The 12664-nt window shown below is 43.2% G+C and overlaps 2 pseudogenes; both read left to right on the top strand.

The window, feature by feature from the left end:
* Positions 1–717: 717 nt before the first annotated feature.
* On the top strand, positions 718–5450 carry LOC147004947 (uncharacterized; annotated as a pseudogene).
* Positions 5451–8735: 3285 nt separating this feature from the next.
* LOC147004946 (anaphase-promoting complex subunit 5 pseudogene) lies at positions 8736–11510 on the top strand (annotated as a pseudogene).
* The last annotated feature ends 1154 nt before the right edge of the window (positions 11511–12664 follow it).

Here is a 12664-nt window from a genome sequence, read left to right as displayed (position 1 = left end):
AACATAATTTACAGCAAGATGTCACCATTCCTGACCATGGCTCATTGTCCTATGTGCTGCTGAAAGGAAGGGTTCCTGTCCAGGGTTCACCCAACAAAACACAGAAACACTGAACTTAGTTAAACAATGTTCCACAAAGCTCTATATAGGACCCATTCAATTCAGAGTCACTATGCACTGTTATAACTAAAATGGCCTGATCAGAATTGATCACTTCACATGTGCTTTCTGTGGTTTTGTGTTGTTTTTTTGTTTGTTTGTTTTTCTTTATAAGTTAACAAAGAGTGATGTCTGGAGCCATGGCTCAGCACCCAAGACCTTAGCATATTCAAACTGGTGTGATTTCTCAGTAGTTTTTAATGTCTCATTTGATGATTGAAGACATTGTAAGGCAGGATGAGACATTTCTGTGAAAAGTTTGGAAGGGAAACACTCAGTTAGTTACATAGGAATTACTTAGGCAATGCCAATCAAGACTGGACAAACCCTGGCTTTGGAAGGAGGATGTGTTCAATGGCTGTGTCCCAGGAAATGGGTATCTGTTTGTGGAACATTGTAAGATTAACAAATGTCATTCAGAACATAGCAGGATGTGATCACCAGGACCTTCCTCTGAGTCAAGTTATTTTTCTATGTCAGTGATTGGCAGGCTTATTACAGCAACAATCTGAAATAGGGGGTGGACAGATAACAAAATGGCTGTAGCTATACTGGCAGGTATACACCTCAGCTTCCTGTCAGTACAGGGAGAATATTAGCAGGGAGGCAAAGGCTATAGTCCATGACATCAGCAATCCCTTCTTGGAAAAATCTATTGTCTCCTGGAGAGTTCTTGGCATCTCCTGTGATGTCACCAGTGTTGTAGCAACAATCTCACTTAGGATTCTCACTCAGTGTATAGCCACTAAGTTGGTGAACATGTTTTCTCGACTCGGCCATCTTTTTGGGAGATCCAGTGTGGATCGGAGAGAGGCCAGAGGGAGGAGGGAGGATGCTGGCCTTCCATCTGAGAGTAATGAAGGACGAAGGAGGTGGACTTGGAGAATGTGGCGTAAGTCCTGGGAAGTGGAAGTTGAGCTCTCTGGAAGGGGTGGCCTGAGATGGCCTTTCTACTAATGGGGCACAGGAACTGGAGTCTCTGGGTAGCAAAAGAATTCAATAATTATCAAAATTCTTGAGCATCAAGGATTTCAGAACATTACTTTCTCCATCCCCTAAGCAGGAGTTGGCAAGGCCAAAACTGTTATGCTAAGAAGTATTTACATTCACTGAGGATTGTGGGTGTTACATGGGGACGCTATGAGACCATCAGGAGTCACAGAGTGTCTAACCTATGCCCTTTTAGGGAAGGGCATGACTCTATTTCACTCTCAGGGTTCTTTACCTTCAGTGGCTATTTTGGAGTAGTATGATAGAGAGAATTGTGTTCCAGGACATGACTTCATGTTCTCAGAATTACTCTGAGATCCTGTCCATGACAGTTCCCACTTTACCTTTCTTTATTACAGGTTGTGAGAGGCTGGCATTTCTATACTGTAACCACAGACCTGTCAGAGTGGATACACCCAGACAGAGAAGGGATCCTATTGCTACTTCTTGGGTGTTTGGTGTTTTAGTAGGGGCAATTGATAGCATTTTGACCATGTTGTCCCACTGCATGACTTTTGAAGCCCAAGTCAAGGGCCTAGCATAACTGGGTAGGAGATCTGAGCATCTCCAAGCACTAAAGTACTTGAGAATAGTGATTTTACCATCTGACTTGTGAAACCACAGGAATAATGGCTCTGAAGCCAAACTGCACTCTGTTCAGCTGATAATCATCCTGAGTAAGCCATCTCTCTGGTAATAATAAACATGTTTAGGGGGATAGAGGAAACACCTGTCTGTTTACATCTCCTGGTCTCTCTAGAATACTGGTAGAACTGAGACCCACTGTGGAGGCCTCTCAAGCCCAGACCAAAGGCTTTCTGGTGTCACTAGTTTCCAGGCATGGTCCTCTCTCTTGGTGGTCTGCCTACACTCTTTGAATTCTCACATGAAAGTATTTTTGTATTCTTCTACCTAAAGGGGCTCGAAGACACACATCATCCACTGCAAATGATCTAAGCAAGAATGAGTTCAAAAAGGAAAAGGAGAGGCTGACCACAGAGCTGCAGCTACTTATCCAGAAGAGAAATGAGCAGAGTGATCACCTGAACGCTTTCAAAAAGAGATCCAACTACAAGAGGTATGCATTGTTCCAAACCCTGTGGTGTCAGTCTGGGGTCTTCAATGTCAGCCTCATCTTATCCTTTAAAGGAGGTGGGTTCTATGAAGCTGTACCACCAGATCATCCCTAGGCCCAACCTCATGTCCATGCATGCTTCATAGTGGAGAGGCAGAACCTGAAGCTTGGTCAGGAGGGAGATGAGAAATGGACTCTTCTGCTTCCTCCAGTGGAAAAGAAGGTCTTGTATTCTGAATGAAGAATTCAGGGATAGAAGGGGTGGACAGTGAGTTCCCAGCATGCATTTGGAAAGCACTTGACAAGATGTGGCTTTGTGAGGTTCTAGGTGATGTGAGTTTATGGTGAGTGTTTATACTTGCCTTGCAGATGACTGAGTGCTTAGAAGCTCCTCGTAGTATCTAGAGGGGCCTGGTCCCACATTTTCCTTCTCAGTGCTTGTCTAGAAGACCTGAGGTTCATTCCTGTTCCTCTTTGTCTGTGTGACTTATACTGAGAGACAGTAATGCTGCATACATTTCTTTTGCATCTCATTGTGCTCCTTGTTTCTGTCTCTGTCTCTCATTCTCTGACTGTTTCCTTTTCTCCTCCATATATGTGTGTGTGTGTGTGTGTGTGTGTATGTTCAAGTGTGTGCGTCTGTGTGTGTGCACATGTACCTACATGTGCATGAGTTTTGTATGTTTAATTTTCCCTCAAAACTTGGGAACCTATGGGATCTGTGTTTTGACTTGAGGATTTATCTTCATAAGAATTTCAAGGTGATGTTAGTGCTGAAGTCTCAGAGCTCCTACTTTATTCAACACTCTTCTTTGACTATGTGGTCGCAGTTGTTCACACACTTGTATCTCTTGGGCGTATTATAAAGCTGTGGTGATATCTGATCACATCTCCAGGGTTATGTTTAAGGTCTATTTCTATGTTATAAGTTATTCAGGATTTACCACCCCAGGTGTGAAAACAGAAAAAATGTAATCACAGGTTTCTGATGGGCAAAAACCTGTGGCCTAGGATCTTGAGAACATAGCTGGTTAGACTGCAACATCCAACCCTACTGAGTGAACACAGGGAGCCATGGAACCCTCCATCTTGATGCTTAGCTTCTGCTGTCCTGGACCAGGATAACAAATTTTCAAAGCTGAAGATCATCCCAGTATATAGAATCCGGAATGTGCTTTCCATGGCTGGGGTAGTCCAGCATTCAGCCTGAGAAATGTGTTCCTAAAAGCCCATGTTCATGGACTTCTTTCTTCCTAGGACCAAGCCCTTGGAGAAGATAAATCCATTCTATGAACAACTGATATCAGAGAAGAACCAGATCCTGTCCTCTCAGTACAAGTTAGAGAAGGGGATATTTGAGGCCCAACAGAACATCCAGGAGCTCATTAAGTGGAAATTCTACTTTATGTAAGTACCATTTAGCAAGCCAATCAACAGTGGAATGGCAATTTCTGCCTTCCTTGGGTTATGGACTGGAGAATCTGCAGTTCTGCTTCTATCCCTTCTGCTTTTAGGCATCAGTGTGCCTTGGGATAATAGACTCAGTTTTCATAAATCCGTTAGAGACTCTTACCCCTCCCAGCATTGTCCCGGCATCCTTAGAAGCCTCTCAGTAGAAGAGTGATTGTGCATAGTCATTATGCAGTACTGAGAGCCTGGTTCTCAGGCAGTGTTTGGGAGAGCTGAGTGTGACGTAACACAAGGATAGAATGCCCTCCCTTTCATTCTGCTGATCTACTCTGATGCTATTTGCACCCTACTAATTGATGTTGCCCTAGTGCATTGGGCAGTCAAAGATAGATGGAGATCCCACTTTCTTTTGGAGAGACATGGACCCTCATTGGTGTTCAGGCTGTAGCAATGATTTCTTCTTCCCTGAAATGGCTGTTTGCTGTTTGTACAGCTGTCATGCATTTATTGAGATGGATTGTATTAGGTCTTCATGGGAACCAGGATCCTGGTGGGGTTAATGGGCCTATACCTAAGAATGAGAGGAGGAGGCTGCAGGATCTTACTATGCAGAGGGTGTTTCCAGGAACATACAGAGCCAGATCATGATGGAAAAGAAGAATCTTACAAAGATGTCTGTCCCACTGAAGAGGGAGAGCAAGGAAGTACAGATTGATTGGGCTCTCATTGAGAAATATTTGGTTGACTTAAACCTGAATGGACGAACAGGAGCAGACCAGCAACCATGAGACCCAACAACTTCAGGTAGGGACAAACAGCTCAGTCAGGCTAATGCTGTCTGACACCATTTGCCCCATTGGATTAATCTTTGCTTTCCCCTACTGCTTTTCTAACCCACACTCCCAACCAGCCACCCACCTCATGGAATGTAGTTGTTCACTGCTCTTTTTATACACACATATTCTGGGAAGTTAGCCTCTTGTGAGAAACTAAATCATTGGCAAGTGTACCTTGCTGCACTGCTTTAATATGAAGTCTAGAAAAGGTGACAGATGAATAACATACCACATTTCTGCATGTGTTCATGAGAAGTGGGATGATATGTAGAGTTTTGAGCAGCATCTATGTCCTGGGACAGAGGTCATGCAAGGGCCATGTGACTTGAAGTGGGAAGAACCTTCCAGGGTTAAAATGGAAATGCAAATATCAAATGAATGCTTCTCATGGTCATTAATCTGGGGGGCATGTGGGCTTCTCCTTTCTTCTTGCAATCCAATGAGGTCTCTTCCTGTTGCCCAATTCTTGGTTTGCAAGCATAGAAGTCTGAGTGACAGCTTGCCAGTTCATGTGTTTGTGAGTGTTGTTTGACATTTTGCCCTGCATGTATATAACAGCAATGGTTTCAGTTAATAGATCAGTGTTAACTGTCCTTTTGAGGTGGTGGGAGACAGCAGTCTGAGAGCTGATATTTAGGTCTCCACCAAGCTTGTGTCTTAAGAACTGCCTTCCTCTCCTAGGACTCAGAGACTCCAGCAAGAGCTGAAATGTGCACATCCCAGGAAGAGAGCCTCCTGCAGAATGAATTTCCACCTCAGGAGCCCCCTGCTGAACTCCATCCCCAACATCCCCAATCTACCTTGGATGAATCTTATTACATTCAGTACATTTATGCAGTGTGAATAGGAGAAAGCCAGTGAGCCAGCTGATTCAGGGTGTTATACCCTTTCCTGTTCTGGCAACACCCCTTGAGAGACATCTGAGGTGACTGCCTGGCCAACAGCAGTCCAAGTGGAGATACAGGCTGTAGGTCTGTACTTCTTAATATGCAGTGAAAGGGTGCTGATGTAGAATCATTTTCTGTTCGTTTTGGTTAAAGTTTTGTTCTTTATTGTTTTATCCTTTTTTTAGGTTTTGAGGAATTATATGTTCTTGTTTTATTTTCATGGTTAGATTTTTCTTTTATCTCTTTTTAGTAATTGTACTTTTAAAGCCTGTTTATTAAACATTTTATTTCTTATAAATAAAAATTGATTTACAACTCTTGACTCTTAAGTCCATCTTCCTTATTCAGGTTTCCTCTCCCCTCCTGTAAACCTAGAACCCACAACCAGAGATGGATCTATGTAAGTGTCAGGCAGCCTGGGCTACAGAATGAAGTCAGTGTCACCAAGGGGTATACAAGAAGATGGTCTCTTGTGGATATATGTGGCTTACTCCATGGAAATACACTTTATGCTGCAATCTGTTCCACACTGTATCCATGCTGCTATGTAGTCTCCTACACCTAAATTATAGCACTCTATAACACACATTCATGACTGACACTGTGGACCAGATATTGATTAATATAGAGTCATTGCTCTAATGCTGCCGAGGAAATAAAAACATTCCCAAAGGAATAGGAAATTAATCAGGAAGGCCAGAGCCATGTGCCTCGGTTTTGCTTGCACTACAGCATCAGTGACAACCACACCAAAGAGATAATGGCTTTCCTTGTCAGGCTTTGAAATATCTTTTGGTAGATGATGTTGTTCTTGAACATACATTTGCTGTGGTTTTATTGTTTGTTTGTTTATTTGTTTGTTTTGTTTTTGGGCTGTTTAGAGATATTGTTGATTACGTGAATGGTTGTTTTTCCTACTGTATGTCTGCAGCCCTTCCTGAGTGTAGTAAACTCAGAGGACAGAAAAATGAATAATAACCCCTGTTTAGATGACTGTTAGGCCCCATGTGTGTGTTCTGAGAGAGCAGTAGATTTCCTAAACTGTGAGGCATCCCCACACCTTCTGCTGCTGCCCTTTGTCCTTCTAGTGCCTGTGCTGGATCAGGTGGACTGGACCACCTCCAAGTAAGTGGAGAAATCTCAGGAGATGTGTAGGTGCAGGTGCTTGAGCTGTGTATGCTCATTCTCCTAGGCAGCCTGGCGTGTATGCAGGGCTCTGGTGTTACCACTGCTGGCTGTGTGCTCAGGATCATACCCCAGCATCCCTGATTTTCAATTTTAGAGCAGATCTCTTACTGATAATCTAGGATGACCATGTAGATTAGGCATATCCTTAAAATGCAGAACTGAGTATGGCCTCCTGTAGGCTGTGTTGGGCTGATGAAACCCTCCTAGTTAGAACAAAAGCATCTTAATTTGAGCAATGTGGGGAGGAAACTCAAGAGCAGCCACAGTGAATGGAGCCTGCAGTTGTGGCCACATGTTTCTGGTGGAGAGCATGCACATGCAAGTGGGAACCTAGGAGACACAGTTGCAGCTGACCTTTTCCCATAGCAGATCTGGGAGTATATTGAGAAAGGGCTGCTTCCAGATGACTGCTGTCCAATTAATGGAATAGAAATAATTAATTGAGACTGGAGATTAGTCAGAGCATTATAGTGTGGAGGAAGTATTCACCAAATAGTATTGACACACAGAACATTTAAAATCTCAGCAGAGTATCAGGATAGAGGCTTTGGTTACTCTCTACATTAGGTCTTCTGATATTTATGAACTGACAGAGAAGTTCATCAGCAGTGTGGAAACTAAAAGGGGGCCCTGGTGAAGAGAGAGAGGAAAGACCCAAAGCCCAACCAGAATCCCACCTATGCTCTGGTCAGGTGGACATGGGAGGGCTGCCAGACTCTTTCCACTCAGCCCCGGGTGGGCATCCAAGCCTCTGACTCACTCTTCATTGAGTAGACAATGGGGAGCCCAACCTGGGAGCCCCAGGGCTACTCTCTAAGGCCCTGCTGTAATGGGAGAGAGGGATGAGGAAAGAGAGGTTCCCATTCTGGCGAGAGTGAGCACAGCCCTGATGAACAGAGACAATCTGTGGTTTTAGAGCTTTATTATAGAAAGGCAGGGGAAAGAGAGAAGGGGAATAGAGGAGGGGGAATGAGAGAGAGGAAAGCTAGAGAGAAAGAGAGAGTAAGAGGGAGAGAGTGAGATGAGAGGAGAGAGGAGAGGAGAAGACAGGAGAGAGGGTGAGGGTAAGAAGTAAGAGAGAGACAAGTAAGAGAGTGAGGTGGAACCAAGCAGCCACCCTTATATTCATTCTTTACTGTTGCTAGGTAACTGGGGAGGAATTTAGACTGAAGGTCAGAAGCTTGGAAAATTGCCTACTTCTAGCCATGCTTCCCATGTGGGTCCTGTGGGGGCCTGTAACTTAGGCAGGAGCCAGAGTTCCAGGAGCATGAGGGTATGCCTACCATGTCATGAAGGTAAATTATCACCCTTCTGGGGTCCAGACCACAGCTCAACTGGAGACCAGCCTGTCTGTGCATAGCCCAGTGCCCCAGTCAGCAGTACACTAGAACTGAGGTGGGACTAGGAGAAAATTTAGACTACACTAGCATGTTACTATTGTATTTGTGGGGACTCCTTGAATACCTTAGAACCCTGAGGGGCCTGGGTCTTTCTAAGTCCACTCATGCATAGTGGTGTGTTTGGTAAATCCTACCAGATGCATACATTAACCTGGTTTTTTTTTTTTTTTAACTTTCACATGTGACATGAGTCAATAATCCATGTCAGCCTTTAACAGACTAAATGGTCCTTAATGTACAGTGTGGACTGAGTCTCCTTATTTTCTCCCTAGATAGCTAAACATTCCCAGTCTTGAAAGCATTTTGTAAACCATTCTCATGAACCAGTCATGAGATGGCCACATTGTAGGTTGAGTGTCTTCATCCAGCATGCCCTCTAATTGTTGCAGAAGATGAGTTGGGTTCCAGCCCTGGGATGTAATTCAGTGGTAGAGTATTTGCCAGCATTCACAATGTAGTAGGTTCATCCCTAGTTTCGGGGCTATAGCAGAAGAAAAATAAAATAACGAGCACTATTGCATTTGAGTTGTAACCTACAATGAAAAGAAAGATTCCAGAGAAGCTGCAAGTCACTCTAACCTCAGGCTACCCACCCCCCCAGCTTCCTCAAGGGATTCCATTTGTACAGTCTTTTTGTTAATTTACACATTATTCTAAGGTTGCAAAGAATGTGCACAATGTCAATAAATTACACACACACACACACACATACACACAAACACAAACCACATAGAACATAAATACAGATAAATCTCATGAAATGTTTTGGTTGAGATGATCAGCTGATGAGATGCATCAACTGGCATTCATCCTTGGTACCAAAACTAGAAACGAGTTCCTTCTTAGGGAACAAAGTAATAGAAGTAACATATCTACACAAATTCTTTCTATCTGTCTGTCACTCTGTCTCTCTGTCTCTGTCTCTCTCTGCCTCTCTCTCTGTCTCTCTGTCTCTGTCTCTGTCTCTGTCTCTCTCTCTCTGTGTGTGTGTGTGTGTGTGTGTGTTTGTGTGTGTGTGAGTGCATTCATGAACCCATTATAATTTTTTCCAATATGACTGGAAAGACAAAAGTGAAAAATATAGTGGAGGTGTATACTGACCTTGGTTAATGTCTCATGGCACCGTGCAGGTAACACTGACAGAGTAGGCTAAATCAATACACCCTTAAACCTGGCTATGCAGGGTTTTAATGAGGCAGTCATGTGCATCACATGCTTCAGTTCCCAAGGAGAGGCAAAGCCTAATCCCATTGAGAGATTGGTAGAATTGGATGGCAGGAAATAAAACAGAAAAACAATCAATGAGAAACAAAGAGGATAATTAAAAGATTCAAGGAATCCAAGAGCTGGCTCTTTGAGAAAATCAACAAGACAGACAACCCCTTACCCAAATGAAAGAAAAGGCAGAGAGACAATGCCCAAATTACCAAAATCAGAAATGAAAAGAGGGACATAACAGTGAACACTGAGGAACTTCGAAAAATCATTAGGTCTGGCTTCAAAAGCCTGTACTCTAAAATACTGAAAATAATCAATATGAAATTGTTAATATTCTAAATAGATACCAATTACCAAAGTTTAATCTAGATCTAGTAAAGTAACTAAATGATTCTATATTCCCTAAAAGAAAAGAAAGAGTCATCAAAAGACATTAACTCCCTGCCCCCCCAAAAAAAGCCAGGATCACATGGTTTTAGTGCAGAATTCTCCAAAACTTTTAATGAAGACCTAATACCAATAGTCCTCTAAATACTCAACTAAATAGAAACAGAATGATCATGGCCAAACTCCTTCTCTGAGGCCACAAGCAACCTTGTAACTAAATCACACAAACACAACATGGAAAGGGAATCAGAGAAGAAGTTCCATCATGAACATTCAAATATCACACACAGAATCCAAGAACACATCAAAGACACTATCTAAGATGTTCACGTAGGCTTCATTTCAGTGTTGATCGATAAGAATGCCCACCAACTCAATCCACCAAAATAGAAAAAATAAATAAATAAAATAAAATAATTATCAACTATTGGATGCTGAAAAACCCTACACAACTTCTTGTTAAAAGTCCTCCAGAATAGAAGGATACATGGTACATCCCTAAACATAATAAAAGCAATAAATAATCCAAAATGTACTGCTTTCTTCACAGAGTGATCCAATAGAACATAGCTATGTGGTCTCTTCTGCCCCAGCACATAAAGCCAGCTCAAACAGTGCTGCAGACACATGTGATCCTTGGACTCCTGGGCAATCCTAATTGCCTCCTGCAGGGCAAGCTCTGCCTGTTGATAGTGACCAAAGAGGCAGTGCAGGGCAGCCAGGTTGAGAGCAGCATATCTCAGGCTCTGGCCATAATCCTCTTCCCCATTACATTTGCCCTCAGCTCCATTGAGAATCAGACGGTCAAAGTAATGCAGGAGGCTCTGCATTGAGCTGAAAACATCTTGACCACGGAGGTTTTGCTGGGAAAATGGCCAACAGACTGATGGATGCCCTAAAGGACTCTGACCTCCTGCACTGGAAACACAGCTTTTTGGAACTTATCGATATCAGCATTGCACAGAATATGGCCATCTGCAGGCTGCACGGCCGCAGCACCAGGACACTGCATCAAGTCCAGATGTTGCTGAGCATGAACAGCCTGGAGTCGCTGAATGAGGGCGTGCAGCAGAACAATACTGAGTCCTTTGCCTTTGCTCTCTACCATCTTGCAGAGCTCCATGCAGAACAGAGCCGTTTCGTGGCTGCTGGTGATGTATTAAAGCACTTGAAAGACCTATTTCCACCCAACAATCAGCACGCCCAGAAATGGATGCTGTGTGACCAAAAAGTTCAGTTTGACAGAGCACTGAATGATGGCAAATTCCATCTGGCTTATTACAGGAATCACAGCGCTTAATGACATAGAAGGTGTATACAGGAAAGCAGTCATACTGCAAGCTCAGAACCAAATAACAGAGGCACACAAGCTTCTGCAGAAGTTGATGACGTACTGTCAGAAGTTAAAGAACACAGAAATAGTAATCAGGGTCCTAATGTCAGTGACAGAGCTGTACTGGAGCTCTTAGTCCCTGACAATTGCCATCCATGCCTGTGCTCCTGGAAGCTCTGGCCCTCTCCAAAGAATACCAATTACAGTACTTGGCCTCTGAAATAGTGCTCAACTTGGCTTATGCCCAGCTCATCCTTGGAATCCCAGAATAGGCCTCAACCCCTCTCCACATGACTAGCTGATGGGGCTATCCTGGACAAAGGTCGTGCCATGTTCTTAGTGTCCAACTGCCAAGTGGCTTCGGCAGTTTCCTATGACCCAGTGATGAAAGCAGAAGCTCTGAAAGCTGCCATTCATAACCTCAGTGAAGCCAAGATCTACTTTGCAAAAGTTGACTGTAGAGAGCACATCAGGGATGTTGCTTAATTCCAGGACAGGCTGTACCACGCTCTTGGCAAGACCCAGGAGAGGAATCATTGTGCCATGATCTTCTGGCAGCTGCACCAGGGGATGCCCACCCATGGAGTGCCCTTGATTAACCATCTCAAGACAGGACTCCCTGCTTGATGTTGTATATTTAGGGACTGGGTCATTACATGCTATCAATAAACTGTTATGATAAAAAAATAAAAAAAATGAATAAAATTAAAAAAATAAAAGCAATAAATAACAAATCAATAGATAGCATCAAATCAATAAGCAATAGGACACATAAAGGGGATCAGGGGGATGCAAATGGGAAAGAAGTCAAAGGATAGCTATTTGCACATGATATGATAGTATATGTAAGTGATGCTAAAGGGTCTACCCTGCTGGTCTCTTCATAATCACTGCTAATTTCTAAGCTCCTGCTAAGCAGTACCAATTGTTCCAGTAAACCCCTCTACTTTTGACTGTAAAAGCAGAGCCATGTGGCTGAGGCTACCAAGTTCTGCTTCTTGCTGGGGCTGGAAAATGCCCCCTTGTTCTATTACATTATCACCAAATCTTCATGTTTAATGATTTCACTCACTGCCTAAGCTTGGTGGTCCTGGAACTTGCTCTGTCGACTGACCTTGAACTCAGAGATCTTCAGGCCGCTGTCTTCTGAATGCTGGGATGAATGCCATTGTCTACCATGCCTGACTCTAAGCTTTTGTCTACTTGTAACTCTCTCTCTTCTAGACTGGTGTTGAATTTGGAGATCTCCTAGAGCATCTCATGGCCATGGTTCTCAAGATATAAATCAAAAGCCTGTGCATTCAGCCTCAAGTTCTGGATCACAATAGGACCATCCATTTCTGCATAGTAGTTCATTCCACATTAAAAGTACAAATAAAAACTATAACCAGGAAATACAGCTGAATATCACATAACTATTGCTAGTTTAGGTGTAATAACAATAAGCTTAGGTAGTTGGAATCTTGCACTGAGATCATCACTCCCTTAAGCTGCTTATCTCCTTCCACACAGGATCCAGCTCCATTTCAATTCTTACTGCTCCTTTAAGTCTTGCCCCTCATATTTTATATTTTTGCTTTATCAGCTTGGTAAACTTCATCAAAACACTTTCATGAGAGTGAACCAGAGGACAAAGTCTATGCTGGGCTCTTGTTAGACTTCAGTTGTCATGCAATTTTTCTGACTCTCTTCATGCTAGACAGGGCCTCCTCAGTCTCTTCAGATAATGGCAAAGGCATCCAGATTCTTCACCCAAATGCCACTCAAACAGTTTCTAGGCC

The sequence above is a fragment of the Mus caroli genome, unplaced genomic scaffold (assembly GCF_978045245.1).
Source record: "Mus caroli unplaced genomic scaffold, Mus_caroli_1 scaffold_4, whole genome shotgun sequence".
In the NCBI taxonomy this organism is placed as follows: domain Eukaryota; kingdom Metazoa; phylum Chordata; class Mammalia; order Rodentia; family Muridae; genus Mus; species Mus caroli.
The sequence above is the reverse complement of the archived record's forward strand: the minus strand, read 5'-3'. Positions and strand labels throughout refer to the sequence as shown.